This window comes from Arvicola amphibius, chromosome 11 (assembly GCF_903992535.2).
Source record: "Arvicola amphibius chromosome 11, mArvAmp1.2, whole genome shotgun sequence".
NCBI classification, from domain to species: domain Eukaryota; kingdom Metazoa; phylum Chordata; class Mammalia; order Rodentia; family Cricetidae; genus Arvicola; species Arvicola amphibius.
The window spans coordinates 105,816,565-105,836,313 of record NC_052057.2 but is presented as its reverse complement, the minus strand read 5'-3'; positions in this window follow the sequence as shown (position 1 = coordinate 105,836,313).

The window sequence follows — 19,749 nt, the reverse complement described above, 5'->3', positions numbered from 1 at the left end:
TCAAATTAAAAGAGAAATTAATTTAGTTCAATAGTCTTCCCCTCTCAGCATTTCCAGCATTCCCCGGGAGGCCAAGCCCAATGTCTCCTTTGATGGTCAAGGTAAAGTGCTAGTTGCTAGCTCATGGGACCTGAAAACAGAAGTTACGTAGTCCCCAGGAGCTTAAAGCAAACCCATTATTTTTTTTTTAATTTTATGGCTTATTTATTTTCTTATGCTCATTGGTGGTTTGCCTGTAGGTGTGTCTGTTGGATCTCTGTGGAACTAGAGTTACAAACAGTTATGAGCTCCTCCATGGGTGCTAGGAATTGAACCGGGGTCCTCTGGAAGAGCAATCAATGCTCTTAACGACTGAGCCGTTTCTCCAGCCCCCAAGGAAACCCACTCTAAAAGGAGGGATAGTACTATGAAATAGAAGAGTTGCACCAAGGCAATACATGTCAGGGGGAAAGGGAAAATGCACACAGTGGCACAGCCTGAGGCCAGAAGCCCCTGGGCAGTCTCAGCTTATGCTCTCCTTGCGAGTTGCTGCACACATGGCTGCTTTGTTGGGCTGGCAGTACTTCTGCCTCTGGATCTCATCAGCACACGCTCTGCATTTCTGGTATCTCTAATGTCCTGAGCCATCACTCCCATTTCAACTTTGCTCTCATAGCTTCACACATTATCCTCTCAGGAGCCAGCTAGAGTGTTCCTGGCTTTCCTGCCAATCCCTTAGCTTCCTAGGCTTCCCTTTGAGGTCTGGGAGGATGCTCTTGCCTCCTGAGTGCTTACAGAGCCAGCACGATGGAAAACATTGCCAGAACTGTCACTGTCTGGGGTCTTGGGACCCTTGTACCGCAGCTGGCCTCTGAACACCCGGGTGGCTGAACATAGTGAAATAAAATTTGAAGAATCAAGTTCATTGGTAGATTGCATGAGGAGGATACCCACGGGCTTTATACTCCAAGTAACGTCTTTCAAAGAATTTGTGTCTAGATGCTTAGCACTATAATGTGTGGGGTCTGGCCAACCCCAGAGATGCTCTTGAAGCAACCTTCCTCTTTTCTTCATGAATATTTCTTGGCTATACAGCTGCCTCCTTCTTTCTTCTTTTTCTAAAATGTTCTGAATATAGTGTTTGACCATTTTATACACATACTCAATGTATAGTAACCTCTGTATTCCCGGTCCATCCCCTCTTGCTTTCATGCTTGTGCAGTTAGCCATAGCTTCTGTGGGTTCATGACCATAACGTTCATGTCCCATCTAAAGGACAGAGTTTTGTAGTCTGCCTCCTCATCCCCAAACTCTTACATTCTTTCCTCTGCCTCTTCCACAATGTCCCTTGGGTCATCAATATTGATGTCACTTAAGGCTGGGCACTCAACTGTCATTTATTCTCAATGCTTGGACTAGCTGTGAGTCTCTGTATCAATTTTCCACCCACTACAATAAATAACAAGTACGTAAGTAAATAAATAGGCTTCTCTGGCAAAGGCTGAGAGCGGTACTGTCTAAGGATTTAGACATAAATATTTAGACGTCAACCTAGCCACATTTCTACTGAGCATAGCATCAATAGAAAAGAGCCCCGTCCCAGAGCTTGTAGCCATTCAAACATTTTGACCAGATTTCTGGTACCACTTCTTGTGGAGTGGGATTCAATCCAATCCGAGAATGGTTGTTCCCAGATGATCATGCCACTATTGCATCAATGGGCACCACACATCTTGCCTGGGAGGTTGGTACTATAGTACGTAGGGTCCACAGCTGGGTAAGGCTGCTGATGTCTTTTCTTCCCCAGATACTTATATATCCCAGTACTGCAAGCCCTGGCCAGCATGGAGGAAACACCGAGCCCAGTTCTAGCTTGGTGTACCTATATTCTTTGTGTCCAAAGTGGTCCGGTGTCTTTAGCAATCAGGTCTTACCATCTAGTCTGAGGACTGGCTGAACTTGCCCTTTTTTATAATGGCACAATCTCTATAGCAACCACATCTTCTTTGATCTTAGACTAAATGTACTTCTTTTCTGGGTAAACTGCAAATGTTTTGACTCTTTGTCCCAGGATTCCATCCAGGATGTCGTGTGACATTTGTGGTTGTATTTCCTTATGGTTTAATTTTTATTAGTGCTATTTTTATTTGTTTGTTTTGTTTGTTTTGCTTTTTGAGACAAGTTTTCCTTTGATAGTCTAGGCTGGCCTGGAGTTTATGACCCTCCTGCCTCAGCCTCCCACGTGCTGGGATTCCAGGCATGCAACGAACCCCACTTGACCCCTTTGGTAGGTTCTCAGACTTCCTTTGTTTTGGATGTTTCTGACAGTTGTGGGAAACACAGGGTCAGATACGCCCCAAGGACAACCTTTTCCTGGAGTTTTAGATGCCAGGGTGAATCAAGTTTGCATGACGTCACTCTCATGATCAGAGTGGGGCTACAGGCTTGGCAGAAAAACATGACAGAAGTGAGGTGTCTATCACATCTCACAGAGGGTGCACGCTGTCAGCACAATCTGTTGTTGTCAGTGTCCTCAGTTTCCCCACTGGAAAGTCACCTTCTCTCCTCCTTCCATCCTGTACTGTTTGGAAGAAGGGTTCCGTCCAAGGCCCATACTTAAGGGGTGGGAGGTTATGCTCCCCACCTTCCTGACTTTTCCAGGGAAGCGAAGGAGCAGAGTCCAGAGGACAGGGGAGGGTGTCGATGGCGCCCACGACAATTCTGCTGTCCCAGACTGCACATGGTGCTTTGTAACCAAGCGGGAATAGCAGCGCACGCGTGTCCCACCAAGCGGCTCCTGCTCCTAACATCCTGTCCACTTTGCTTTTCTTTGGCTCTTGGTTCAATTTCTGAACCAGTCCTCTAGTCAGTCCAGTGATATGTAGACATGGGACGTCCCTTTTCCTAGAAGCCTTTCCTGCTCACAGCAGAATCCATTTCCCTTGTTTGGAGCTGAGACCCCAACAAACCTTGCTGATTCAACTTTTTCTTGTTTTTATTTCTTTCACATCTCTTCTTTAAAAATTAAATTTATTTTTAATGCATACGTTTAAAACACTTAAATTGGAGCCGAAGAGATGGTTCATGAAGAGGGCTTGCTTTCTTACACAGGACCCAAATTCACTTCCCAGCATCCACACCAGGCCGCTCAGTGCCACCTCTATCTCCCTCTCCAGTGAGCCGACACTCTCTTCTGGGCTCCAGGGCACCTGCATTCATATGTACCCAAACCCGCACACGTAATCACAAAACTTAAAACAAAATAAATCTTTTTTTAAAAAGTAACTCATCAGTCTAAATATATGAATATTGAGGTGGGGGATGGTTCTGTCAGGGTAGAGTATTTATTGTGCAACTATGAGGACCTGAATTTGAACCCCAGCTCCCATGTAAAAGCCAGGCATGGTGCATACATCTATAACCTCACACTGGAGTAAGACACAGGTGGATCCCACAGGTTCTCTGGCAAACCAGAGAGCTCCGGGTCACAAGGGACTCTGTCTCCTGAAATAAGATGAAGAGCGACAAAGAGAGATGCCACATGTGTCACAAGAAGCCCTCACATTTCAAAGGTGAACAGGTAGAAGACTCTACACAGCAGAGACAGGCCTCGTCCACCCCAGCCTGTGCTTCTTCTGTCCCAGTGCCCTGTGTACATCCTTCTTTTGTAACTTCCAAGTCAAGGGAGATTTGGGTATGCTTCTAATATTCTATCCCACCTATAGGCACACTGGGAAATGTCCTTGATACCTGGGCCCCCTCCCCTTATATAGGAAAACTTTCTAAAGAAGACTAGAAAGGAAATGATTGAATATTCATCTCCTATCACTATGGTACCACATCTTCATAAACTTGATTATTTCAAATCACAAGAGTTGAAATCCTATTATTCTGCCAACTGGAAGTCCAACAGGGTTCTCGCTGAGCTAAAATGAAGAGGTTAGCAGGGATGGGTTCCTTTGTGCTGGGATTAAAAGGCACAGCCATTTCCAGCCTCCACAGATGCCCATCATTATCCCCTTCCTTCCTTGTGTTGGCCACCAGTGAGGTGGCCTTTCTCCAGCTCTCTCCCACGGGCACAGTGCCTCCGATTTTAAGGACTTATGTGATCAGATGATCCAGAATCATCTTCTTCTTCTTTTTTTTTTTTTTTTTTTTTTTTTTTTGGTTTTTCGAGACAGGGTTTCTCTGTGGCTTTAGAGCCTGTCCTGGAACTAGCTCTTGTAGACCAGGCTGGTCTCGAACTCACAGAGATCCGCCTGCCTCTGCCTCCCGAGTGCTGGGATTAAAGGCGTGCGCCACCACCGCCCGGCTCAGAATCATCTTCTTATGTCAAGGTATGTTCCTTCGATCACATCTTCAGAGCCTCTTCACTGTGGAAGGATCTGGGGATCAGGACAACATGCAGCTTTGTGACCATTTCCTTCAGATTATGGTAGACAAAGGCAAACAGCTCAGCAACAGCTCGGGAGCATGGAAGGACAGAACCACGGAAGTGAGCATTAAGACTACTTGGTGGGTAAGGATTCTTGAAACAAAATCCAAAAACTTATATTTAATTCTTGAATTAAACATATGACTGAAGGAGAGAATCGGCTCCTGCAAGCTGTCCTCTGACCGCCACGCTTGGACTCTCACGCGTGGTATGACACACCCTAAAGTTTAAAGAATGGGATGTGTGACAGAGGCAATCGGTGTGTGCATTAGGCAGACCAGGGGGTAGAACAAGCAGCAAGAACAAAGCCCAAAGCAGACAGGAGTGGCGATGGCTGGAGATTAAGGTGGGGTCGGGATTGGGAGACTCTAATGCTCATGTTCATGGGGTTCAGGTTTTATCAGTCTTAAGAGTGAGTCAAGGAAGGTGATCGCGAGCATTTCTCTGTTTTCAGGAAGAGCAAAGACCCAGCGCAGTAGCTGTTGCTGTAGGTTGGCAGTTAGAGTTGGGAGCATGTGGGTGCTGGGCAGCGGTCACCTGAGCTGCTGAAGACACCTGAAGGTGTCCCTTAAACCACGGCTGAAGCCCTGGGGCTTTGGATAAAAGCAGTGCTAGGGGAGAAAGCCCAGTTCCAAGGAGCTGGTTGGCATCACTGAAGGATGTAATAAGATCCCCATGCCAGAGAACAGAAACCTTCTGACCTTACTCCCTTTTAAATGTCCAGAATGATGCTTAGCATACAGTTGGTGTTCAATACATGCACACTGCACGAATGCATAAGTACGTAGAGAAAAAGGCAGGACACACACACACACACACACACACACACACACACACAAAGCACTCGCATTTAGTAATAAAGCGTTCGCTTTTTTCCTTTCTACCCCCCTCCCCCCCCAGTTTTCACAGAACATAGATACTACTAGAATGGGGCAAGTGATCCACGCTGCTTGAGGGGATGGAGTTCATACGGGGACCTGGTCCCCTGTTGGCTGTGTAACCTTGAGCCGTAGAACCCTCTGTGCCTCCCGTCCCCCATCTACAGTCATAGCAACACCTTCCTTGTGTGGTGTGGTAACCATTGAATGGGAGGTCACGCCTGTAGACAGATCCAGACCAACGCTGGATAGACGGCTCTCTGTCAAGGTGAGCATTTCTTTTGTGGTGTTCAAACCCCATTCTGTGGCTTCGGTTTTGTCTTCCCTAAAATTATTTTTATTATCCGTCATCATCATTGTCATCATCATCTGTGTGTGTGTGTGTGTGTGTGTGCGCGCACACACACGCGCGAGCACGCACATGATGGCAGGCTGGGCACATGTCCCACAGAGTTTTCTTCTACTTGCCTTCTGGGTGTTGAACTCAGGTCTCCAGGCTCCCACGATAAGTTCCTTTCCCTGCTGAGCCATCTCACTGGCCCCTAATGATGTTCTGATATTCCAGTGAACACTCAGAATTGACCTGAAGGCTTCAAAGGGAGGAGTTGGCTGTGCAGTAGGAAAAGACCTGCATTGGAGCAAGTTGACCGACCACTGACTGGCCAAACGACCATACGTTGGGCCACTGTGTTCCCTGAGCCGCTGTCCCCTCTGCCTCACAGACACTCCTGTGTTCATCAGATTGACACCAGGGCATCAGGTGGCCTCCAAGAGTGAGTCATTATATATATATATATGTGTGTGTGTGTGTATACAAATATATATATATATATATCTGAGGAAGTTTTCAAAAGGACTCTCCCAGCCATCCTCCCACCCGTAACAAGGTGGCGGTGGCTGCTCTCCTTTGGCTAGAACAGAGAGTTCCTTGTCCCTGAGAGCCATGGAGGCCTGGTCATGGGGCAGGGCTGAAGCCAAGGGTGGCTTTTCTGCCAGGGTCCTCTGGGCTCCTGCCTCGATAACCCTGCCCTCCCCTTCTCTGCCCTAGTGCTTCCCACACAGCTGCAGCCTCATTATCCGGGGTGACTGTGAGTAGCTGAAAGGCAGCTTAAACAGGGGTGGGCTTTCAAGTGCTCACAACAGAGCTTCAAAGTTCACACCTTCATTAAGATGGGAAGAGGCTGGGCCTCCCTCCACTTCTCCCCAGGCTATTGTTCCCGCCCCATCTGGCCGCAGACTCAAAAGACAAGCGGGAATTGGTTTTCTTTGTCCAGACGGCAGGCTGCTAACCAGAAAGGCTAGACCTGTTTGTTAAGAAAGCTTCCCAACCCTTCGGCCCAGCTGTGATGGTTTCTCCAGGCTGGGGAATTGGAGTGCATCCCCAGGCTGCCAGAGCTGGATCCGGGTGGCAAGACTGAACTTGTTCTCTGAGGGTCCCAGAGGAGCAGCCCCTTGGCCAGTGGTGGCAGTGAAATGGAGGCTGGCTTCAGAGTCCCCGAGGAAGAGTTAATAGAGTTAATAGAGGTGTAAGGCACACCTGGGCATATGGGCAGTGGTGTGCTCCGTGTAAGGGATGCCTGCAAGGGCACGGGAGACTACTCTCCATAGGAGAGCAGGAAGTTTGGATCTGAAGTCACGTGGGCAGTTTTATGCCCAAATCCGCGAAGTCCCTGCAAAAGCCAACAAGGAGACTGAGTCCAGTATGTAAAAGCAAAGAGCCTTTATTTTAATCAAGTTTTCAAACTCGGTCTCTCTGCATGCCCAACGTATTTATATTGAAATAAACGGAGAGCCCTGAGCTCAGTTAGAATAGGTTTTATAGTAGTAAAGGTGGGGGTGAGGGGTTTCTGAGATTCAGGACCCTTGATTGGCTGACATTTGTTTAGGGTGTCCTGGTGAGTGTGTGCTGGCAGGTGGTCCTACCTACAGCAGTTGGAATGTTAGGCATTTCCTTTGGAAGGTCTGTTTTTGGGTGGTGCTAGGTAATCTCAATTTGTGGTTCTTTCTGCTACCAGTATTGCCTCAGGGTAAACTACTGAGACTCAGGCCTCTTAAATTTATCTATGGTTGAGTTCTACTCTGGCAGGTGATAATGGTAGGAAGTAAAGAACTTCCTTTAGGTGACCTGCCTATACTTAGCTTATCATGGCTGGCCCCGCACAGGCAGATCTTTCCCACTTCTTCCAGCCCTGTGATGTTGGGGCTTTCTAAATTCAGCAGTTCATTCTTACATAATCGACTATCTCTCCTCCTTCCCTCCCTTCCTTCTTCTTCTCTCTCTCTTCCTTCCTTCCTTTTTTTAGAGAGGGTCCCATGTATTGGAAGCTGGCCTCAATCTCAATATATAGTCAGGAATGAGTTTGAGCTCCTGATCCCCCTGCCTCCACCTCCCCAGGGTTGGGATTACAGGAATACACCACTATGCCCCATTTACACAATCCTAGGGATCAAATCCTAGGGCTTCAGGCATGCTAGGAAAAGCACACAGCAGACTGAGCTACACCTCCAGCCTTTTCTTTTCAATTGCTTTTGTTCCCAGCCTCCCAGCTGTGGATTTCTGTATGGATTACAGTTGGGGCCCTTTGCCTTTTCTGTTTGCCAGTTAGCCACTTGGGAATACAGCTACTAAAACACCTCAGAGCCTCTTTTGTCACCGAGGGAGTGGTTCCTGGCAGTGGCTAATGGCACGGCTTCTGTGGGCGCCCAGTTCCCTCTTTAATCTGAGCTCCAGAACTGGACAGAATTCTCTCAGAACCAACAAACTCACTAGAGCAGGGAGGGGTGGGGATGCTGTTGAGTATGGCTTTTTCTAAGTGGGACAAAGCTTCAAAGAGTTTCTCTGCGCTCTCCTGGGGAAAGCCACGCAAGGAATTTTCTTACCTTGGATGGTCCTCAGGATTTCCTGATAAGCCGTAAGAATGTGAAGATTGTATTTAGGCGAAACAGCAGGCAACTCAGAGTGGGCGCTGGCAGCCGGGCAGGTCTCCCAACCCGTGTTTTCTTCTGTTAGAGAGAGGCAGGGAAAGCTGAAACTCCAAAGCATGTTTCTGTTAACAGGCGCAGGTATGGGGTATAGCCCCACCAGCTAATAGCGGGCAACTTTAGGCATGAACACCGCAAGTTCCAGACCTGCATTTCTTCAAGTTTCAATGGATGGCAGTAATGCCTATCTTGCAAAGTAGCTAGCTGTAAGGTATAATGTGATACATCCACAAAAGGGTCCCCATGAAATGCCGTTCACTGTCCTCTGCCATCAAACTTATTATCGAGTCTTTGGTAAACTGAGTTGTAGATTCTGTGTGTGTTTGTTGTTTGCTTATTTTTTTTTTCTTGAGAGAGAGGGTGTTGTGACTTAAAAAATGATGTGAGAGAGAAAGACGTTATATGGCAGAGTTCATCTGCGGGGTGGGTGTTATTAAGGGAAAGGGAACATTAAAAGGGGAAGGTTTTAATGCAAGGTCTCACTCTGTAGCCTGGAACTCATGGCTTGGGTTCCATCCTTCCCCGCTGTTTATGGTGTGAATTACCACACCCACTGTAATATTCTTATAATAAAAATATTTGAAAGATTGGTCCTGGTGCTGCTGATTCAAAGCTTGAATTGGTACTGACGCGAAGCAGTTCCATGGAGCAAATCAAGCACGTTGCGCTTCAAAAGTAGATGATGCTGCCCAGACCACGCTTGAGAGGGGGTCCTCTATCTGTGTATGGAGTTGGCGACCGAAGAGTAGGCCAGACAGAATGTAGGACATCCCTGAGCTAGACAGATGTGGGGAGAATATTAGCCCACTTTTCCTTCCAGTCAACAGGAGCTGAAGGCTTCTTACCTGGTTGGCACTGTCTAGGTACCCAAGACAACCAGAGGGAACAGAGTCCTTGTCCCAGCAAACAAGCACCCGTGGTGAACACAGCAGTCAGGGGTCTGCAGAGACGCCCATAGGAAAGCAGAATGTAATATGATAGGACCGGGGTAAGGTGTCCAGCTGGGAGCTGGGGTGTGGGGGATACAATCCGTAAGAGGATACTGTGCCCGCCTCTTGAAGGAGGTGTTGGTTGGGCAAAGACTTGAATATAATAAAGCACATATAAGGCTGTGTCTGAGCAACAGCCTGGAGCTGGTCTGGGAGTGGCTCTGCAGTAGCAAGACAGCCCTGGAGGCAGACCCTGAAGAACTCTGTGGGGCGGATAGTATATAGTCCTATGTAAGGCCTCCATAGGGCACAGACTTAGGGGTCTTTATGTAAACACAATGAGAACAGTTGGAAGGCAGGATGGCGTGATGGAGGATTTTTTTTTTTTTAAAGTTCTAGGGATAGAGTCCTGTGTCCGGTATATGTTAGGCAAGTTTTCTATCACTGACACTTCCCTAGCTCATAAACACATTTTTTAAGAGTTTATTTATTTTGTGGTGCAAGTGTTTTCATATGTATATGTATGTGTGTAAATATGTACGTATGTATGCATGTATGTTTGTACATATGCACCATGTATGTCTTTGGTGCACAAAGAGGTCAGAAGAGGGAATCTACAACCTTGAAGCTGGAGTTACAGATGGTTGTGGGGCCCCATGCATGCGCTGGAAATGGAACCTGGGTCTAAGACTAACAAGGACTCCACACTCCTGTGCTTTCTCTCCAGGCCTAGATGCAGGATTTTAAGTCCAATCACCAGTGCTCAAGAGATTGCAGTTTCCCAGGTGGCAATGATGTCCCGGTGTAGCAATGGAGGAGGTGTGATGTGGTTGGTTAGTTTGATGGCCCCGTGTAGCGGCACTACCGTGGTAGCAGTGGAGGAGGTGTGATGTGGTTGGTTAGTTGGTGCACACAGAGGCAAAGGTGGTCCTAGTGCTGGCCATGAAGAGAAAAAAGCAGCCTGGAGACAGCATGCCTGGAGCTTCAGACAAAAGAGCACCACCACATCACACAGTGAACCTTCTGGAAAAGGATTAGGCATATTTTCTGATTTGGCCTTGGGGTCTGCTCTCTTAGTTCAGCAATGCTGTCTCCATTGTGTAGATGAAGAGGCTGTGGGTCTGGTAGGAGCCGACCTACTTAGCAACCATCACACAGTGGTGGCATACAGGATCTGGGCTTCAATTCTCTGGGAACTAGTGCTCAGGTAGCGTCCTGCTGCTGGTCCCACTGGGATGGACTTAGCATCTGGAGGGGAGGCCACTGGGAGCTTCAGAGGGAAGACACGTGATCCAGGTGAGTGAAGGAGGAAGGCGCTCCTGAGGCGAATGGGATTTCAGCATCTGCTGTTTGGTCCCCCGGAGCCAGGGCTGGGAACAGCTGACCTGGCTCATTCTCCAGCTGCCTGGCTGGGCCACAAGGAACAGGTGGTAGCTGCTGAAATCTCCATGGAGCTGAGGCAAGGAGCTGAGTGAGGCACACCACAGCAATAGGCCAGGAACAATGGGCTGCCTCTTAGAGGGTAGACTTGGGTTACCACAGCCAATTCCTCTCACTGCCCCCATCCTCCTCCCCCCTCTCCTCCCCCTCTTTCTTTTATTCTCTTCTCTCAGACCTGAGGTGGCTTCCCACCCATTTGGTTCCAGTGAAAACACTTTGGGGGCTCTGCTGGCCAGATCCAGTGACCCCCTCTTTCTCCCCTTGCCTACCTGACTATTGTGCAGCACCGGGGTCAGGGTCCTGCCTCCTCATCACTTTGTGCTCTGGGTGGCTCCCCTCTTCAATTCCATCCATAGGGACATCTTTGAGTTTCTTCCTTCAGCTGATGGGACTTTCATCTCTACCATCAATCCTCTTCAGGTCCGTCTCCACACCACCCCAACCCTGCTTCCTTCTCTTCAGCTCCTCTTCCCTTCTCTTCTTCACCCCCACACCCCACTACGCATTCAGGCTCTTTAGATTGCAGCCCCAGCCCCGGTCTTCCTATGTTCTTCACTCTTTTGTTGTTTGGACTCCAGGTCCCAGGCATTCCGAATGCAGCTGGTATCCTCTGGCCAACGTCTGACGTGAGCTGATGGTAGATTGAGACATGTTGCAAGCATTTGAAAAAGCTGGAGTGGGTTTCTTGCATCCCAGGTTAAGGACTAAGAACAGAGGCTTTTATTCCAAGAGATAAGACCTGATTGAGGTTTAGGCGGCTCACTGGGCAGTCAGGGGCTGAAGGACTGGGTGGGAGAGGATGCTAGCCACTCAAAGAAGGGCAGAATTAGCAAATGAATTAGCATCAGGTAGCATCTGAACACCAGCGGGGAGGAGACAAGGGAGGGGGAGTGGGGCTTCAAGCTTTTTCATGGTAGAGTCAGTCATGGTTGTGTGGTCCTTTCTCGGAGACAAGGCTGCATCTCACTCATGTTTCCTTTCCCAAAGCCTAGCCAGAAGCCAATAGTTTTTATGTTTTATTGTGTGTATATGGATGGTTTGCGACTGGCGCCCATGTAAGCTGCTGTCGGGGAGCTGCAAACCGAACTTGGTCTTGGATCCTCTGGAAGAGCAGCCAGGTCTCTAACCACTGAGCCATCTCTCCAGCTCCAGTAGGTGCTAATTCTTTAGGTTTTGTGAAAAACATAAAACGGAGTGAAATGGACTTATGAAGTCATTATCAGTGCGTTTGGAGGCCAGGCTGGGTAGTCTATCTCACACTGGGATATCAATTATTATACTCGATTCTCACAGTCAGGCGGATTCTCCATCAGCATTTCAGATGAATAGAAGGAGGGTCCAAGAGAAATGGCAAACCCAGGGCTGGACACCGACTTTCAGTTATTGTGATGGAATACCGCAGATGGGGTAACGTACAAACAGGAGCGGTCTACCTGGCTTTCAGTTCTGGAGGCCGGGGCGCCTGAGATCATATGCTTAATACATGCGGTAACTGGCAAAGGCGCTTGTTTCATGTCATGACACAGTGCAGGGAACCATCACCCATGACGGTAAGAGGAGAGATGGGCAGAACCCAATTCTAACAAACTGGGTCTTGATAACTAACTATGGCTCCTGCCATCACCAGTGCCCTCACGATCTTATCACCTCCAGATCTCCCCACTTTCTTTCTGTTTGTTTGGAGCAGGGCTTTATCTAAGTGACGACTTTTCTGTTTTTGTGATAGAACGCCATGACGGATGCAACTTCTCAAAGGAAGTGGTTAGTCTGGCTCACAGTTTCAGAAGGTTAGCATCTGTGATGACATAGTGGAGAAATAGCTGAGCTCCACAACCATGAAGCAGTGAGAGCTCACACTAGGAACCACAGAAGTCTTTGGTCTTCAGTGCTCACCCGCAGTGATACTTCCTCCAATGAGACCACACCCACTAATCCCTCCTAAACAGTTCCATCAGTTGGGGACCAAGTATTCAAATAAATGAGCCTATGAGACATTCTTATTCAGTCCACCACAGGGTGCTCTATGTCCCAGGCTGACCTTAAAGTTGGTGTGTAGCTGGGATCAGCCTTGAATTCCTGATCATTCTGCTCCCACCTCCCAAATTTTGCCTCTTTCTTTACTCAGATACTCTATGGCAGTTAAATTCCAACCCAAGTTTTGCAGATGACCTCCAGACTTCAGTATGTACTCAGTGCAAGGTGACTAGTCCGGTGACTGAGACACAGCCCCTGCCAGGCCAGTAAGACTCAGTCTCAGAATCCTAGTCACAACTGGGAGAGAAGTCTCTTTCCTACAGGGTTGCTGGACTGTAAAGAGATGGGCTAGGACCAACGAGGAGTCCTTTGGTCATTATGGCAGGAGAGTCAGCTTGGAAAGGAAGCTAAAAAAGAAGCAGAGAAGCTCTAAGGAATATGAGGTACACAACCTAGCATTTGGGTGTTTCAATTGCCTCCCTCCCTCCTTCCCTCCCTCCTTCCCTCCCTCCCTCCCTCCCTCCCTCCCTCCCTCTCTCCCTCCCTCTTTCCCTTCCTTCCTCTCTGTCTCTCTGTCTCTGTCTCTCTCTCTCTCTCTCTCTCTCTCTCTCTCTCTCTCTCTCTCCTTTCCTTTTTTTGAGACAGGGTCTCTCTACTACATATCTCTGAATCTCTGACTGTCCTGGAACTCTCTATGTAGACCTGGATTGGCTCAAACTCACAGGGATCCGCCTGTCTCTGCTCCACAAGTGCTGGGATTAAAGGTGTGCACCAACACACTCAGTGTTCCTTGAGCCCAGTTTGAACTGAGTTTCTGTCCTTTGTAACTAAACAGCTTAGTAAGGGACCATTAGCAGAATTCTCGGCCACCTCCTTCCCTCCTTCCCGTTCTTTCAGGTCAGAGGCCACAGACATGCCCATTTATCTGTTGGTGTGGAAATGGGACCTCTGAGATAGGCCTACCTTTGGTTATCCTTGCTCCATTTGTCTAGACTGTTCATTTTTCTCAGTTGCCTATAACAAAATTACCTTGAATCAAATACAGCATTTGTTGCCTTCTCCAGAGGTCAAGATTATTTAGAATCATATTTAATATTTTTATGCCCCGTGTGAATGATAGCAGAAAAGCCTTTAAAAGAGGGGGAAGGTTGCATTCACATTTGTCGTTCACATAAATACAACAACCTCAAATCTTATAAAGAGAAACTCTGCCAAATATTAATGACACGCAAGCCTTTGGAAGGTCAGGGTGCAGCAGGCATACAGAAAGCTTTTATCCACACAAAATCATGGCAGACGTCCAGGGGAGCTCAAAGGATGCATGACCCCATTGACACATGCACACATTCAGAAAAAGGATTTAAGACTGAAAAGGACAGGGGCATTACTATTAAAGACTTTAAAGAAAAACGGGTGTAAGCTTTCTGAGAAGTTCTGGGCTGGTAAAGTTTAGTTCCTGGTGCCTGGGCTGGGGTCCCAAGACGGCTGAGCTTGAATTCCATTGCTGGAGAGGGTTACAGCCAACTGGGAGAGTGTTCTGAGACCAGTTCATTGCCTTGCTTCACAGTGGGCTCTGCTTCCTTACACAACACACTCGAAGACTTCCCCAAAGCTGCCTAGAAAAATTACATCCCTGTTTGTTGATTTAGGAAGTGTTGAGACATCTCAAACATCATCAGTCTCAGGATGCCTCCTTTGGACGTGTTGATGGCCTCTTCTCTGAATTCTACACAGGTCTGTACACCCGAGGATGAAAATTTTCATGTTACAATGTATTTGTTTGTTTACTTTATTAAAAACTGTCTAATTGTGAGTGTGTCTGTTTCTGTTTGTCTTGGTATCTCTCTGTCTGTCTTTGTATCTTTGTATTTCTCTGTTTGTCTCTGTGTGTGTGTATGTTTGTGTGTACATGTGTGTGCACTGAGGAGACCAAAGGAGGCGGTCAGGATCTGGGCTCTATGACTCTACCTTGTATGTAAAAGAAACACTTCTAAAGATTAAATCACACATTAAACCCCACACACTAATAGTGGGAGACTTCAACACTCCATTCTCACCACTGGACAGGTCAGCCAGACAAAAAATTAACAGAGAAATAAGGGAACTAACAAATGTTATGATTCAAATGGACTTAACAGACCTGACTTCTCATTGTAGACAATGAAAGCCAGAAGGTCGTGGTCAAATGTTATGTAGACATTAAGAGACCACGGATGCCAGCCCAGCAAAATTTTCTATCACCAAAACAAGATATTCTATGACAAAACTAGATTTCACCAATATCTAGCCACAAACTCAGCCCTACACAAGATACTTGAAGAAAAACTCCAATCCAAGGAAGCTGGCTATGCCAATAAAAACACAGACAATTGATGGTCTTATAGCAGCAAATCCCAAAGAAAGGAAAAAATGCACAAATTAACATAACCAACAATGAAAACTAAGTTAACAGGAGATAGCAATCACTGGTCATTAATATTCCTTAATGTAAATGGACTCAACTCACCTATAAAAAGGCACAGGCTAATAGATTGGATACGAAAACAGAATCAACCCTTCTTCTGCATACAAGAAACACATCTCAACCTCAAAGACAGACATCATCTCAGAGTAAAGGGTTGGGAAAAAATATACCAATCAAATGGACTTAAGAAACAAGCGGGTGTAGCTATCCTAATATCTAACAAAATAGTCTTCAAGCTAAAATCAGTCAAAAGAGACAAAGAAGGTCATTTCATATGAAGACAAGGTTGTCCACTCTCTCCATATCTATTCAATATAGTTCTTGAGGTCCTAGCTAGAACAGTAAGTCAATAAAAGGAGATCAAGGGGAGATAAATGAGAAAAGAAGAAGTCAAACTCTCACTATTTGCTGATCATATGAAAGTTTACATAAGCAACTACCAAGGAACTTCTACAACTTATAAACACTTTCAGTAATCTAGCAGGATACAAGATTAACTAAAAAATATCAGCAACCCTCTTTTATACAGATGATAAATGGGCTAAGAAATCAGAGAAATATCACCCTTCACAATAGTCACAAATAACATAAAATGTCTCAGAGTACTCTCACCAAACAAGTGGAAGAAAGTGGAAGACTTGTATGACAAGAACTTTAAATCTTTGAAGAAAGAAATTGAAGAAGACACCAGAAAGTGGAAAGATCTTTCATGCTCTTGTGTAGGAAGAATTAACGTAGTAAAAATGGCAATCTTACCAAAAGCAATCTACAGATTCAATGCAATGCCCGTCAAAATCCCAGCAAAATTCTTCACAGACCTCGAAAGAACAATACTCAACTTCATATGGAAAAGCAAAACAAACAAACAAACAAAAAAACCAAAAAATTAAAAAAATAGGATAGCCTAAACAATCCTGTACAATAAAAGAACTTCTGGAGACATCACAACACCTGACTTCAAACTCTACTACAGAACTACAGTAATGAAAACAGCCTGGTATTGGCAGAAGAACAGATAGGAGGACCAATGGAACCAAATTGAAGACCCAGATATTAACCCACACACCTATGAACACCTGATTTTTGACAAAAAACAAAAAAAAAATTAAAAAATATACAATGGAGAAAGAAAGCATATTTAACAAGTGGTGCTGGCATAACTGAATATTAACATGCAGAGGAATGAAAATAGATTCATGTCTATTACCATGCACAAAACTCAAGTCCAAATGGATCGAAGACCTCAAAATAAAGCCAGCCACAGTGAACCTCATAGAAGAGAAAGTGGGAAATACACAGGAACGCATTGGCACAGGAGACTGCTTCCTAAATATAACCCCAGTAGCACAGACACTGAGAAAAACAATAAATGGGACCTGCTGAAACTTCTATAAAGGAAAGAATACGGTCATCAAGACAAAAAAGCAGCCTACAGAACAGGAAAAGATCTTCATCAACCCCACATTAGACAGAGGACTAATCCCTAAAATATACAAAGAACTTAAGAAATTAAGCATCAAAAGAACAGATGATCCAATTAAAAAAATGGGTACAGACCTAAACAGAGAACTCTCAACAGAGGAATCTAAACTGGTTGAAAGACACTTAAGGAAATGTTCAACATCCTTAGTCATCAGAGAAATGCAAATCAAAACAACTCTGAGATTTCATCTTACACCTGTAAGAATGGCTAAGATCAAAAACACTGATGACAGCTTATGCTGGAGAGGTTGTGGGGAAAAGGGAACACTTCTGCATTCCTGGTGGGAATGCAAGCTGGTATAACCCCTTTGGATGTCAGTATAGCGATTTCTCAGAAAATTAGGAAACAACCTTCCTCAAGCCCCAGCAATACCACTTTTGGGTATATATCCAAAGGATGCTCAATTGTGCCACAAGGACATGAGCTCAACTATGTTCATAGCAGATTTGTTTGTCATAGCCAGAACCTGGAAACAACTTAAACGCCCCTTGACTGAAGAATGGATAGGAAAAATATGGTACATTTACAGAATGGAGTACTACACAGCAGAAAAAAATAATGACAGTTGAAATCTGCAGGCAAATGGATGGAGCTAGAAAACATCATTTTGAGTGAGGTAACCCAGACCCAGCAAGACAGTTATCATATGTACTCACTCATAAGTGGTTTTTAAACATAAAACAAAGAAAACCAGCCTACAAATCACAATCCTAGAGAACTAGACAACAATAGGACCCTAAGAGAGACATACATGGATCTAATGTACATGGGAAGTAGAAAAAGACAAGATCTCCTGAGTAGATTAGGAGCATGGGGACCATGGGACAGGGTAGGAGGGGAGGGGAGAGGAAGGGAGGGGAACAGAGAAAAATGTAGAGCTTAATAAAATCAATTTTAAAAAACTAATGGCTTAAAGCAGAAAATGGGGATTTATTCAATGTGGCCACATTGGGAAGAGGTACAGAGAGGTCTAGCGACTCTTCTAAGTCCATCTTTGAGGGTCACAGCAGGCTAGGGCTTGAACAGAAAGCAAGGGCTATGAAAAACTAAGCAACATGGTCAGCCAGACAAAAAATTAACAGAGAAATAAGGGAACTAACAGATGTTATGATTCAAATGGACTTAACAGACCTGACTTCTCATTGTAGACAATGAAAGCTAGAAGGTCATGGTCAAAGGGGGCTAAGTTGTGGCCCCCTGCTCACCATTGTCTCAACCCCAAGGCCCTTTGGCATTCAGTTATTCTTTCAAGCAAGATCATTGGTCAGTTGTAAAATCTTTCTATTGGAGGCAAGTTCCTCCTCTGCTTGCATCCAGAGCTTCAGCAGTTTCTCCTCCCAGCCAGAGGCTTGGGAAAATTCTATGCTCTTGGTGTGAAGTCTAGCAATGGTCTTGGTAGCCCAAGAGAGAAGCATCAGCGTCTCTTTAGAATATGTTTGTTCCTGGCAGGGAGGCCAGTTACAAAGCTGTTTCAGCGAGGCTGGTGGGCCGATGAACTCCTGGGGTCTGGCTCTCTTTGCCCTGGATGCTGGGGTTTCTGGCACACGTGACCACACATGGATTTTATTTGGATAGCAAGGATTCAAACTCAGGTCGTCATACTCGGGCACCAAGCACTCCCTCCCCTTCCCCGCTGAGCCAGCTCCCCAGCCAGCAGCATACATCTTTGTTAGTGGCTTCTGCATTTGTCTCCCCGGCTGAACAGTAAAGTAAGGGTTTTTGTTTTGTTTTAAAGCAAGGACAATGCTTCAGCCCTCTTTGTTGCTCCAGTGGGTCAGTCTAGAACATAGCATATAATGCATGTGTAAAAATAATGTCAAGTAAGTGGAAAAGAAATAGCACAAGAAAACTTGGAGTTGATAATTCCAAGAGAAAGTGCCAAAGATCATTATGATAAAACCGTACACTTCTGTGGCTGTCTGAATTGTGTTTCCTGATCACCTGGGTAACAACTGGGTGCTTTGAAATGAAATGACCTGCTTTTCCCATTTGCCTCATGTAGACTGGCGTCAGCAGGTTGGTCCTAAGACAGCGAGGGCTGGGGAGCTGCACTCAGCAACAGAGCATTTGCTTTTCACAGACAAGGCCTGATCCCCAGCACCTCACTGACCTCTCCCCCAAGCCAAGGTGGCTGGTCTACTGGAAGAGATCATATCTGTACCTGCTGCCTGAAATAACTGTTTATAGTATCTCATTGTAGCTTTGGATACTTTGCCTGCCCCTTTAATGGAGTACTCTGCTTGTCTGAGAGGCAGAACCGGCCCTTGTCTGAGATACCTAAGGCAGAGCCGGGCTACAATAGCTACAAAACTCTCAGGTCAAGAGAGTGGAGTACCCTGGCTTGAGTGGAGACCTGACATTGAAATCACCTGACCAAGGAAATACCCCTTAAGCCATGTTAAAGAAATAGGAGGAATAATTATCCCTTTAGTGAGAGAATGTGCTGATTCTTCCCACAATTCCCACCCCAGTGTGGTCACTCACAAAGCTCCAGCCACGCTGTTCTGAAGGTGAAACCTCTCCTTTCCTGAGAATGGTTTCCCCGACTCTCAGAATCTACTCTTTCTCTAAACCTTCCCTCCCTGCCACGGGGTTGACTGTCCTCCCTATCCTTCCTGTTGGTTTCATTCAAATAGCACGGCTTTCTCTCTTCCTTTTTCTCAGCTTCCTTTTCCAGGCAGTTTGCCAGCCCCGGAGTTTTTCTTTTAAACGCTAATAAAATTGTCCTTGAACTTCTATGTTGTAATGTGATGTTAAGTTATTTGGACTCTTTAGGGGGGCCCCCCGCCACCCAGCTCCCAAATGAATCACACACGTGGAGTCTAATTCTTAGTTATTACCATCCGGCCTTAGCTTGCCTTGTTGCTTGCCAGCTTTTACTTAACTTATATTATCCCACATACCCATTTGCCCCTGAACTTTCCCGTTCTCTTATTTCGGTAAATCTTACTCTGTGGATTGCTATGCAGCTGGATATCTGGTCTCTGATCCTCTCCCATTCTCCCAGTTTTCTCCTTCTATTTATTCTCTCGGACAGCCCCACCCATCCTTTCTCCTGCCTCGCTATTGGCCATTCAGCTCTTTATCAGACCAGATAGTCGAGCCAGGTAAAGTATCACAGCTTCACAGAGTTAAACAAATGCAATGTAAACAAAAGTGATATACCTTAAAATAATATCCCCCAC